Below are 12823 nucleotides of genomic sequence, written 5' to 3' on the forward strand. Positions count from 1 at the left end.
GTGAACATCCAGTAATCCTCACTGGAATTATTTCGAAGCCAGATCTATAAGAAGTGTCATAATTATGGCTGATATTGTGACTGGGCCAGTGCTGTGGATGAACAAGAGAAGCAACAAGATGCAGTCACAACTGGTGTAGCTAGTATGAAAGTTTCTGAAGGTGCTGGTCCTCCGGATCAGCAGATGAACCCGGTGATGTAGCAATAGTAAAGCTGAAGCGTCACTGTTGACAAAAATATTAAGAACAAAGTTAGTGGACAACACTAATGATGTTTCATGTACAACAGAATGATCCAACTTCTCCTTTATTCTGCTAAGTCCTTTGAAGAGGTTAAGATTGTGAGTTAAAGTAAACAATTGTTGAAGTATTGTGTTGTCACTTACCCTTCCAGAAAACCCAATCTCCTCAAAGGTGTTTATGGAATGAAGTTTAATAAACCGTCTAAGATTCAAGAAAAAGCCCTCCCTCTACTCCTTGCTGACCCGTTAGTAATGCTATGATGGATGAATAGATTGGTAGATGGATGGATAAATAAACAGAGCATTATCAATATTGGTATTTCAGTCCTCAGAATCTCATTGCACCAAAGTCAAAGTGGTACTGGAAAAACAGGAGCTTTTGTCCTAGCAATGTTGAGTCGCGTAGATCCCACAAAAGATCATCCTCAAGTACAGTATTTTTTTTAACTGTCTTGTCATTATATCTTGTTTTCTTAGGTAATATTGTCTTTCTCCAACATTTGATTTAGCTCAACAAACTGGCAATGTACTCATGCAAATGAGCAAATATTGTCCAGAAATCAAGATGACTTATGCTGTCAGAGGAGCTCGAAGTTAGTCCAACTTTTTATTGTTCCTCATCACTACACCACTTAACATTCTCAAAGATGATTAGTATTACATGAGCAGCTGCTTATTGTTGTTTGTATTATTCAGCTTTAAGTCGTGGTGATAAAATTACTGAAACACATCTTGATGGAACTGCTGGGACTGGTTCTTGACTGGGCTATGAAAATGAAAGTATTTGATCCTCGACTAGTTAATATTTTGTGCTTGATGAAGCTGATGTAATGATTGATACTCAAGGACAACAAGATCAAACTATTAGGATCCACAAGTAGCACAGAGAGAGAGGGGGGAGGGAGGAAGAGAGGGAGGAGAGAGAGGGGGGGGGGGGGGGGAGGGAGAGAGAGAGAGAGAGAGAGAGAGGAGAGAGAGTTGTGGTTATCTTTTTTTCTTTTTTGAAGACTTTTAAGAAAAGAATGCCAACATGTGTTGTTCAGTGCTACCTACAGTGATGCAGTTATGGACTTTGCAAAGAAAAAGTACATTAATGTATATTACCTAGTTATAATAGTTTATATCTCTTTAGTTATCAGTAACCCCAACATTTTACAACGCAACGTTTCTGAAGAAAGTTTAGATAATATTAAACAAATCTTTGTATGGTGCACAGGAGAAGATGGTAAATTTGTTGCTCTCTCCAATTTATATGGAGTATTAACTATTGGTCAATGTATTGTCTTCTGTCATGTAAGTTGTCAATCCACATCACTACTCTCTAGCATCTTCTCCAATGTTTTCGACCAAGTTTGTTATCTCTGAACAAACTTGCATGATTCTTATGACCTCTTCTATTGAATTAAAAGTATTTTGTTATTTTTATTTATTTCTATTATTTTAGACACGCAAATCTGCTGGTTGGTTAGCAGGGAAAAATGCATAAATAAGGAAGGACATGCTGTAGCGTTGATTACTGGAGAGTCAACTAGTTGAGCAAAGAATTGCTGTTTTTGAACAGGTATGATTATCATTGTTGTTTTCTTCATATAGTTTTGTTATTCTATCTGTTTGATTTCGTGAAGGAAAGGAGAAACTTTTAATTACTACAACCTTTGTGCAGAGGAATAGATGTTGAACAGGTACATTATGTAACTTGTTTAGATAATATTGTATCTCTCTCTCTCCCCCCCCCCCCCTCTCGCTCCCTCTACTTCTTTTCTACCTCCTCTACTCTCTCTCTCTCTCCTCTCTCTCTCTCTCTCTCTCTCTCTCTCTCTTCTCTCTCCCCTAGGTTACGCTGGTAGTCAATTATGATATACCACTTGATACCAATCGCAGACCTACTGTGAGACATACCTACATAGAATTGGTCGCACTGGGAGATTTGGTAAATCAGGTCTTGCTATCAACTTTGTTGACGGGGACGAAAGTCTTTTGACAATCTCATGTTTATACAATCACATTTTGGGCGTAAAATTGACAAATTAGATACAGATGATCCTGACGCAATAGAGAAGCTTCAAAGCTAACACTATAAATATATAATTGATTGAATTTGAGTACATTAGATGTCCCATTTTATGTATTATCTTTGTAATTACTATTTTTCTTAATAGAATCATTTTAACCCACACCCACTAATTATTTACATGTGGTAGTGATTATGGCAGACAGTCTTTTATCTCAAGATGAAGAACTGTATCTTCCACGAATAAGTGAGTTGTAATGAAATAACGAGTACCTGTGATCCTAGAACTATGTCTGTAAGGTTCGCAAAAATATCTAATTCTCTACTAACAATATTAAGTTTAATATTAAAAAGACTGAACTTAAGGACACACTCTGTATTCAGAGTACTTGCTCTAGAGCCACTAATAATAGTATTATGACAGGTTTATATACTAAGGGGATTTTCCACTATGTCTTATTATCACTGTCCAATGCCCACCATTTATTAATGGTAGAATATCTATGGACTATGATTTAATGGAAATCAATAAATATTATAGGGTTCATGTTTTAAGACTTAGGATCTAGGATTGTGAATTGTTTTCCCATTAACCCTTTAACCAACCATTTGCGCATGCCATTATGCACCCCTCTTGCATTATATGCTCTTGACCATAAGATTTTTAGTTGAAAAACGCTTTGTTTGTGTGTGCTTTTTCTCTGTTTTTTAGCAAGAGAAACATGATTATAAGCTCACCTGAAGTACTCCAGTGAAAGGTAAGTGATTTTTTGTCTGTGTTATTGCTAGTTTTGTATGATCTGTTCGTTTTACGATGTTTCACAAGTCTGTATCCCACTGAGGAGATTGATTTCGTCATTTTTTTATTTGTATACTCTAAGTGAGTCATTATGTTATTTTATTTAGCGTTGTGAAAGGTGTTTATGTATCAAAAGTAAACTACCTGTGTCGGTAAGTAAGCTAGTTTATTATTATTTTATTGTTTTATTATTACACAGTTTTAGGATAGAGACACTTTTTTATTTTTAGTGATATTTAAAATGAACGGCTGAGGTGTTTTTTTTTTACCTGTCCACATTACATGAGTGATAACATAAAGATAGTTAAGTGAAATGATAATGATAGTAAGTACTGTCTATGCAGTTGTGGATCTATATGATACTTTTTCAAAGCAGCAATCATCTTCATCGTGAGTATAAATGCAAGAGGGAACATCACTTGCTTTACATTTTAGTCTTGGTTTCATGTCTCACTTTATTAACGTTCCAGCAGTACCGACATCTAGCTTTGTTAAATTTTGTAGGGTAATGGCCATTTCCCTCGTTTATGTTGTCTGATCTTCTTCTTTTTGTGAGAGTAGTAGACTTTGCTTGGCTAAGTCATATGTAGGTCTGGGCATACCATATCGTTGACAACTGTTATAGTCTTCTTTCAATTCAATCGCTAAGTTTAATCGGAATTGCTTATAACTGTACCTTGCTTGTGCAGTACTGGTATATAGTTCTTGAAAAGAATATACGAGTTGTTGATGGTTACATCCAGTAGGAACTGAATATATACCTAAATAAATAATGTGTGATAATGGTATTTTAATCTTTTCTTACATGTAGAATTTCCGTGATTTCATGCGCAGAGTTGGTAATACGAACGTAATTGATCGCCTTGTCTACACCTCCCATGTACTTATTATATGAGGTAATATTAAGTGGTTTTTTTATGGTTGGTATTTGGTTTCAATAATAGACAAGTCTTTTGTCTTTCCATGCTGTGACAACTACATTTCTGGCTTGTCTAAACATAAACTCTCCTTGATGAGATCACCTAAATACAAAGTATGTAACTTATCATGCTTACCTTCTCTTAGTTGTTTGATAAACATATGGTATTCCAGCACGATTTACACAAAATGTTCCACAGGAATAAAGGTCACGATTCAAGTAAATGTTGGAGTAAAGGTAGTGAAGTAAAGTAGTTGTCAAAGTACACATGATGACCACTAGGTAGTTTTGAAGTGAGTTCTGATACGACCTTCATGCCTAGATTTTTTTCAACTCTATCACCTTCCTTGCCAATGTAAAACTTTAAAGTCTATAATATAATTATTGACTGAGTCAGCTAAAATCCACACCTTTATTCCCCCCATTTTATAGGTTTCAATGCGAATGTACTGTGTTATTTTGACTTTCCTTTAAATTTGATCATTGCTTCATCTACTGAAACATCTCTTGTGCGGACAATACAAAGAATCAAACTTTAGGAGGTCAAGAATAGGTTGAACTCGTGCCAGCCTGTTGAAACCCAGGTGTCCATGGGTATAATGGTATCCCTGTCTACAAAATGCAAAAAAATGATTTGATTTCCCATAAACCTTTTACGTGATATTCTTGATGCTATTGGAGCATAGTGAAGACATGGATCTGTCGACCAGTAATCATATATATATGGAAGCTTGTTGATCCCTATTAGTATACAAAAACCAAAGTAAGCAACTCTGTACAGGTTTTCCAGCTGTCGTTTCCTAAACACTGAGCAGCATATCTGTTGGTTTTCCTACAATTAGGTCGATAATTGCCTGGTAAAAAAACGTAGGGAAAATCTGTAATGGACTATAGAGAAAGAGTTACTGTTGGTCCTGGTACACTAGCAAATGGTTGAATGGTGACATCTGAAGCTGGTCACTCCATTGTAAATCAAACATTGTTGTTGCTACTATCGGGTTTGCCCTGCCCTCTACAACGAGCTCTATGATATCCTCTACCTCGGCCTCTACCACCCTCGACTACTTCTATGACCACACAACCTCTACCACGAGAACGTCCTTTCCCACGACTACCACTTGATGAAGGTTCATATCATACTAGTATTGTTTCACTATTCACTATCATTTTCACCTATTTTACTTGCATAATCACCAACATAACTATCGTCATCATTACACTACTATAATCAGTATCATTTCCAAGTATAACATTTGCACCAACTAACGTATCTTCCATTTCCTAGCATCCAGTTCTTCCAACACTTCAGCATCCAATTCATCATCACTTCCAGAAAAAAAATATAACTCTTCCCTCTCATGATCACTGTCTTCCATTACTAATTCACATACTTCATCTGTAGTTATACTTTCTAGACATTGTTTACTATCAAAATTTTCTACTGCAGCAGTGGTTACTACATTCCCTAATACCATAGATAGTATAGTACGTAACGCCCGTCTTTGACTCCACCATAAAACATTAGCTTTTATTTTTCATTATTACGATTTTATTTGTTATAAATACAAAATACTAAAGAAAAGTAGCAAGAAGGAGCTAATATTATAAAGGTAAAACTTTGTTAAAGTGAAAACGCCATATGGTGTCATTGGTCCCTCTGTGCGTATAATTAGCGCATTTATGCATGTGAGACTGCCTTTTCTGGAACTATTTAAAATTTACTTTCAATAAGAATTTTGAATCTAGGTCTGTCTCGTGAACATCAGTAATTCACTCACCTGGAATTATTTCGAAGCCAGATCTCTGAGAAGTGTCATAATTATGGCTGATATTGTTGACTGGGTCAGTGCTGTGGATGAACAAGAGAAGCAACAAGATGCAGTCACAACTGGTGTAGTAGTATGAAGGTTTTCTGAAGGTGCTGGTCCTCCTGGATCAGCAGATGAACCTGGTGATGTAGAAACTAGTAAAGCTGAAGCGTCACTGTTGACAAAAATATTAAGGAAACAAAGTAGTAGGGACAATACTAATGATGTTCACGTACAACAGAATGATCCAACTTCTCCTTTATATTCCGCTAAGTCCTTTGAAGAGCTAAGATTGTGAGTTAAAGTAAACAATTGTTGAAGTATTGTGTTGTCACTTACCCTTCCAGAAAAACCCAATCTCCTCAAAGGTGTGTCATATGGAATGAAGTTTAATAAACCGTTCTAAGATTTCAAGAAAAGGCCCTCCTCTACTCCTTGCTGAACCGTTAGTAATGCTATGATGGATGAATAGATTGGTAGAATGGATGGATAAATAAACAGAGCATATCAATATTGATATTTCAGTCCTCAGAATCTCATTGCACAAAGTCCAAGTGGTACTGGTACTGGAAAAAAAAACAGGAGCTTTTGTCCTAGCAATGTTGAGTCGTGTAGATCCCACAAAAGATCATCCTCAAGTACAATATTTTTTTTAACTGTCTTGTCATTATATCTTGTTTTTTCTAGGTAATATGTCTTTCTCCAACATTTGATTCAGCTCAACAAAACTGGCAATGTACTCATGCAAATGAGCAAATATTGTCCAGAAATCAAGATGACTTATGCTGTCAGAGGAGCTCGAAGTTAGTCCAACTTTTTATTGTTCCTTCATCACTACACCACTTAACATTCTCAAAAGATGATTAGTATTACATGAGCAGCTGCTTATTTGTTGTTTGTATTATTCAGCTTTAAGTCGTGGTGATAAAATTACTGAACACATCTTGATTGGAGCTGCTGGGATTGTTCTTGACGGGGCTATGAAAATGAAAGTATTTGATCCTTCGACTAGTTAATATGTTTGTGCTTGATGAAGCTGATGTAATAATTGATAATCAAGGACAACAAGATCAAACCTACTAGAATCCACAAGTAGGCACAGAGAAAGAGGGGGGGAGGAAGGGAGAGGGAGAGCGAGAGAGAAGAGAGAGACTTGTGTTTATCTTTTTTCTTTTTGAAGACTTTTAAGAAAAAGAATGTCAGCATGTGTTGTTCAGTGCTACCTACAGTGATGCAGTTATGGACTTTGCAAGAAAAAGTACATTAATGTATATTACCTAGTTACAATACTTTATATCTCTTTAGTTATCAGTATCCCCAACATTTTTACAACTCAAACGTTCTGAAGAAAGTTTAGATAATATTAAACAATTCTTTGTATGGTGCACAGGAGAAGATGGTAAAATTTGTTGCTCTCTCCAATTTATATGGAGTATTAAACTATTGGTCAATGTATTGTCTTCTGTCATGTAAGTTGTCAACCCACATCTCTACTCTATAGCATCTTCTCCAATGATTTTTGACTAAGTTTGTTATCTCTGAACAAACTTGCATGATCTCTTATGACCTCTTCCATTGAATTAATGTTTTTTGTTATTTTATTAATTTCCATTATTTTAGACACGCAAAATCTGCTGGTTGGTTAGCAGGGAAAATGCATAAAGAAGGATTGCTATGCTATAGCGTTGATCACTGGAGAGTCAACTATTGAGCAAAGAATTGCTGTTTTGAACAGGTATGATTATCATTGTTGTTTTCTTCATATAGTTTGTTATTCTATCTGTTTAGATTTCGTGAAGGAAAGGAGAAACTTTTAATTACTACAAACCTTTGTGCAAGAGGAATATATAGTTGAACAGGTACATTATAAAGCATGTTTAGATAATATTGTATCTCTCTTTCTCTCTCCCTAGGTTACACTGGTAGTCAATTATGATATACCACTTGATACCAATCGCAGACCTGACTGTGAGACATACCTACATAGAAATGGTAAATCAGGTCTTGCTATCAACTTTGTTGACGGACGAAAGTCTTCGACAATCTCATGTTTTATACAATCACATTTTGGGTGTAAAATTGACAAATTAGATACAGATGATCCTGACATGATAAAGAAGCTTCAAAGCTAACACTATAAATATGATAACTTGATTGAATTGAGTACATTAGATGTCCCATTTTATGTATTTATCTTTGTAATTACAAAGTACTATTTTCTTAATAGAATCATTTTAACCACACCCACTAATTATTTACATGTGGTAGTGATTATGGCAGACAGTCTTTTATCTCAGATGAAGAACTGTATCTTCACGAAGTGAGTTGTAATGAAATAACGAGTACCTGTGATCCTAGAACTATATCTTTAAGGTTCGCAAATATCTAATTCTCTGCTAACAATATTAACTTTAATATTAAAAAGACTGAAATTAAGGACACCTCTGTATTCAGATTACTTGCTCTAGAGCACTAATAATAGCATTATGACAGGTTTATATACTAAGGGGATTTTTCTACTATGGTCTTATTATCACTGTCCATGCCCACCATTTATTAATGGTAGAATATCTATGGACTATGATTTATGGAAATCAATAATTATTATAGGGTTCATGTTTTTAAGACTTAGGATCTAGGATTTGTGAATTGTTTCCAATTAAAGTAAATCATTTAATTGATAGTTCTCTATCTTCAACCTAATTTAATATGTACAAGTAATATGTCCTCCTCTTCAAGCCGCACATTTGGATATACATACATATGTGTGGTAACGTAAGGAGGTAGAATATTATAAAGTAAATTTAGTAGACTACTGTGCTAGTGATATAATAGACACAGTTAATACTTACTTTGACATTACTCACTACATATGTCTACTGTATTACATATATAGACTAGTATACCTATATATGTAGCCTAGTATACTCTATACACATGCCTAGTATACTATAGACATATGCCCCTATATACTACATACATATGTCTAGTATACTACATACATCAATACTACCCTCTAGTAGTATACTACATACATATGCCTAGTATATTACATACATATGTCTAGTATACTACATACGATGTCTAGTATATTATATACATATGTCTAGTATACTACATACGTATGTCTAGTATATACATACATATGTCTAGTATACTACATACGTAGATGTCTAGTATATTACATACATATGTCTAGTATACTACATATGTATGTCCTAGTATATTACATACGTATGTCTAGTATACTACATACATATGTCTAGTATACTACATACGTATGTCTAGTATATTACATACATATGTCTAGTATACTACATACGTATGTCTAGTATACTACATGATCTCAGGTTCTTTTGCTGTTACATTTGGTAGATATAGATCTGTGGTTTGATGACTTGTGAGTGCTAGCTTTTTGATAATTCATTCATGCTATGAAATAAAACATTGTTTAGTTTGTTTATAACATTAATAATTATTGATTTGTTTACATATAATAATTAATTGTTTTCTTATGTTTAGCTGTGGTCAATAAACTCATCAAAGAAATGGTTCCAAATATTCGTGGGAGTACTGATGCTAGAGATCTCATATTGAAACTGCTGTAGTGGTAAGAAAACTATTCTAGTGACAATATTTAATAACATATCTTTATTGGTTAAGAATTCATACATCTGTTAGCGTCAGAAGCTAGTGAAGTCTCTGAGAGAACAACAGAAAAAAAGTCATCTCACCGGAAACATGTTATCGAGGCCTTGGAGACACTTGGTTTTCATGAATATATTCATGAAGTGAAGCAGGTTCACAGAGAATACAAAGAAACAAGCTATAGTGAGTCAAAAACTAAACATTAAGTATATTATAAGTTTAATGAGTGTAGTTTACTGAGTAAATTATACTAACAATATACTAACAATATACTAAGGTTTATAAGCAGTTCTATTTAATTACTTGGTTGTGGTTTGAATATTTGCTCAAATGATCACACTTTCTAATTAGAAACATCGTCAACGTGGTAAAAGTAAATTAGAAAAACTAGGAGTCCCAGAGGAAGAACTGCTCAGACAACAACAACAATTATTCGAACAGCAAGACTTGAGGTCAGCCAATATAAGGAACGTCTCTATTGTGTGTTAATAATCTGTTTTTCTCTTTCAGAATGAATTACATGAACAGCAACAGGCCTTACTTCAAGGACTATCAGGGACCATCTCCTTCATTATCATCTGATGTCATGACACAATTACCACAAGAATCTCATCAACACAGAATGAAGTTTTAATATTTTAATGAATACATACTCGTGTAATTTAGTCAGTCAACCACACTTATTCATAACACATTTAAATTATGTATGACACATTGTGTTAATTGTATTATAAACTCAAATACAAATGTTTGCAGTTTGAAAAGAGACAACAGAAGTACATGTACTAAATATAACAATCAATTAACAATAATATAACAACCAACAATTCCTGTACTAATTTGTAACAAATTTGTGCTTGTACATTGTACTACAATGAATACTAATTAGCTAAGAAAAGCCGGATATAGTTAAGAGTCAACACTTTGTCTGCAGGCTTTCTAGAAACTAAGTCAATATATTAAGTACAAATTATTTTTTAGCATTGTTCACTATACACGATCAATTCCTTGACAAACCAAAATCTCTATTATTGTGTGATTAGCTCTAAACAATATATAATTAGTGATAACAAGATGTCACACAAAAGAATTGCGTCATAAGAATCATTTCTTAAATATATCTGTACCTAAATGTTACACAATCCTATCAGAAGTACAACAACACTAAAATTAACAAATAAGAAATTATTGTGAAAATTACAGCTACAACATTAGTCAATAAACAAGCAGGTATGTTGCTAAGCAACAGAAACTCAGTCTCGATCTTGCAGTTTCCTAGTTAGCTCTGATGCTAACATTGTTGTTTGTCTTCATGCTCAAATCATTCACAGATCTGTTGAAGTACAGTGTTGCTATGACAACTAGTAACCATGTTAAATATTTTACTCGCCTTAAATCATGACGATATCCTTAGTTTTGCCAAAGTAAATTTCATTGAGAGTGATCGAATTTTATTCTCCATTTCCTGGACAAAATGAAACACAAGTTATACACTACTACCTCAAATGTTGAACGTACTCAACCATTCTACCAATATTGGCAATATGAGGACTAGCATCGCTAACGTTGTGATCAGCTTCTGCCTGCCTTGTAAGACTCCCTCCTAAGCTCATTGTACCAGACCAGCTTAACAGTCTAAACAAAAGAGAGACACATGTTTGTTGATGAAACCTATCCATTTATCTACTCATTCATTTGTTTCTGCTTGCTATTCATGAATCTTCGTTTGTCTATCTATTATCTATTAACCAAAAATTTCTATCCATCCATTAATTGCTTTTCTATCCATTCTTCATTACCTGTAGCCACAACAATAACAGTAGAGGTAAGTTTATAATGAGCACTACGTCCTTGAGCTTTTTCCAACACTTCCACTACATGAATTGAGTCCCAACAACCTTTAATTTTCTCTGTATCACCGGTTTTTTAATGAGAATTACACCAGCAAAAAACCATGATCTAAATCCCATAGATAAACACTACAGACACCACTTTCAAAGTAACTAGGAGAGAGAGAGAGAAGAGTGAGTTGAGCGAGGTTAGCATACTAACTTACAGTTCACGGTAGGTATCAAAGGTTTCATTCGCTTTTATCTCTAGTTTACGTAGCCTATCACTAGGTTACTGCACCATCAGCAGAGGAGGATCATATTTGTTACTCCATGGTGACCTGGTTAGAAAGGTGTAATATATTTCACTAGTAAAATTTCTTTCGTCTAACCTGTAAGAATCACCATCTCTATTGTAATCGCAGAGTAAGTAATCTTTGCCCGTCTCTTGTCATGAGCAATTTTTAATGGTTGATCACCGATGAAAGGTAAATCTTCACATAGGTTAGGTACCTATGAGTGTTTAGGGCAAAAGAGGGAGAAATTATACAAAGATTCATAAGACTAAATTATGTTGTTATTTTGTAGAATAAAAACTAACACAGTACTATAGTGTGTTTTTGTATATAACTAAATACACAGACATGTACATGTGTTCAAATATATATAGCTATCACTACATATTACACAGTATATAGATGGTAATAAAATTCTAAATCTTAACTTATTAATATCTATTATTAAAATGAACCGATAGTCTCTCTATATTGAAATGACAGCTTCTAATTGTTGTTAAAATAAATCGGAATATTGACAAGCCCACGAGTGTGGCAATAATAACAGTAAACTGTCATTCTTTTGAAATTATTAACTGTTGAACAATCAAATTCCCAACTATATCAAAGTAATAACAAGACTGATCTTTCAAAATCATCTAAGTGTGCATCTCCAGGACATATAGTAATTTTAGAATGTCCACTATGTTTAATGCTACAATTGTCTCATTATCAGATGTAACATTAATAACACTTAAAAATACTTATTATTTCTGACAGACAGACATATTGTAACATTGTGCTATTAACCCCAAATCAATCAGATCCGAGAGGTTCTTTTCAACCTGCTGAGGTGGTAGTCGTCTCATAAGATCCAACGCACAATCTAACTGTTGATAGGTGCCTACAAAAAAACATTGTAAATATTTGATCCAGAATAGACTCATATCACAAGATCCCACTGTGTTACAATACACAACAGATTTTATACAATGAAGTAATTGCTACTGTTAATATCCAGATGGTAAGTCATTTTGGTTATTATAGGGTTTAGCTGGATAAATTTATAGTGGCTATCTCGTTACTTACCATCGTGAAAAGTGTATAGATTATACAATTTTTGGCTCTGCCTTTGTCAAGATACAGACAAGCCTTCAGAAAAAATCTTGCCCTTTTAGGGAAATTATCAGTTAGTTAAACACGCCAACATTTTTTGTAAGGTATCGGCAATGCGCATTAACAAACCCCCAGTACCTAATAGAAACGAACAGAAAAAATTTGTACTTTTGATGAG

General features: G+C 34.2%; 3 pseudogenes; 2 read left to right on the forward strand and 1 right to left on the reverse strand.

The window, feature by feature from the left end:
* Positions 1–201: 201 nt before the first annotated feature.
* Positions 202–2312, forward strand: LOC121366512 (annotated as a pseudogene).
* A 134-nt stretch (positions 2313–2446) lies between these two features.
* LOC121366510 lies at positions 2447–7909 on the forward strand (annotated as a pseudogene).
* A 2907-nt stretch (positions 7910–10816) lies between these two features.
* LOC121366511 lies at positions 10817–12431 on the reverse strand (annotated as a pseudogene).
* Between the last annotated feature and the right edge of the window lie 392 nt (positions 12432–12823).

This window comes from Gigantopelta aegis, unplaced genomic scaffold (genome assembly GCF_016097555.1).
Source record: "Gigantopelta aegis isolate Gae_Host unplaced genomic scaffold, Gae_host_genome ctg5991_pilon_pilon, whole genome shotgun sequence".
In the NCBI taxonomy this organism is placed as follows: domain Eukaryota; kingdom Metazoa; phylum Mollusca; class Gastropoda; order Neomphalida; family Peltospiridae; genus Gigantopelta; species Gigantopelta aegis.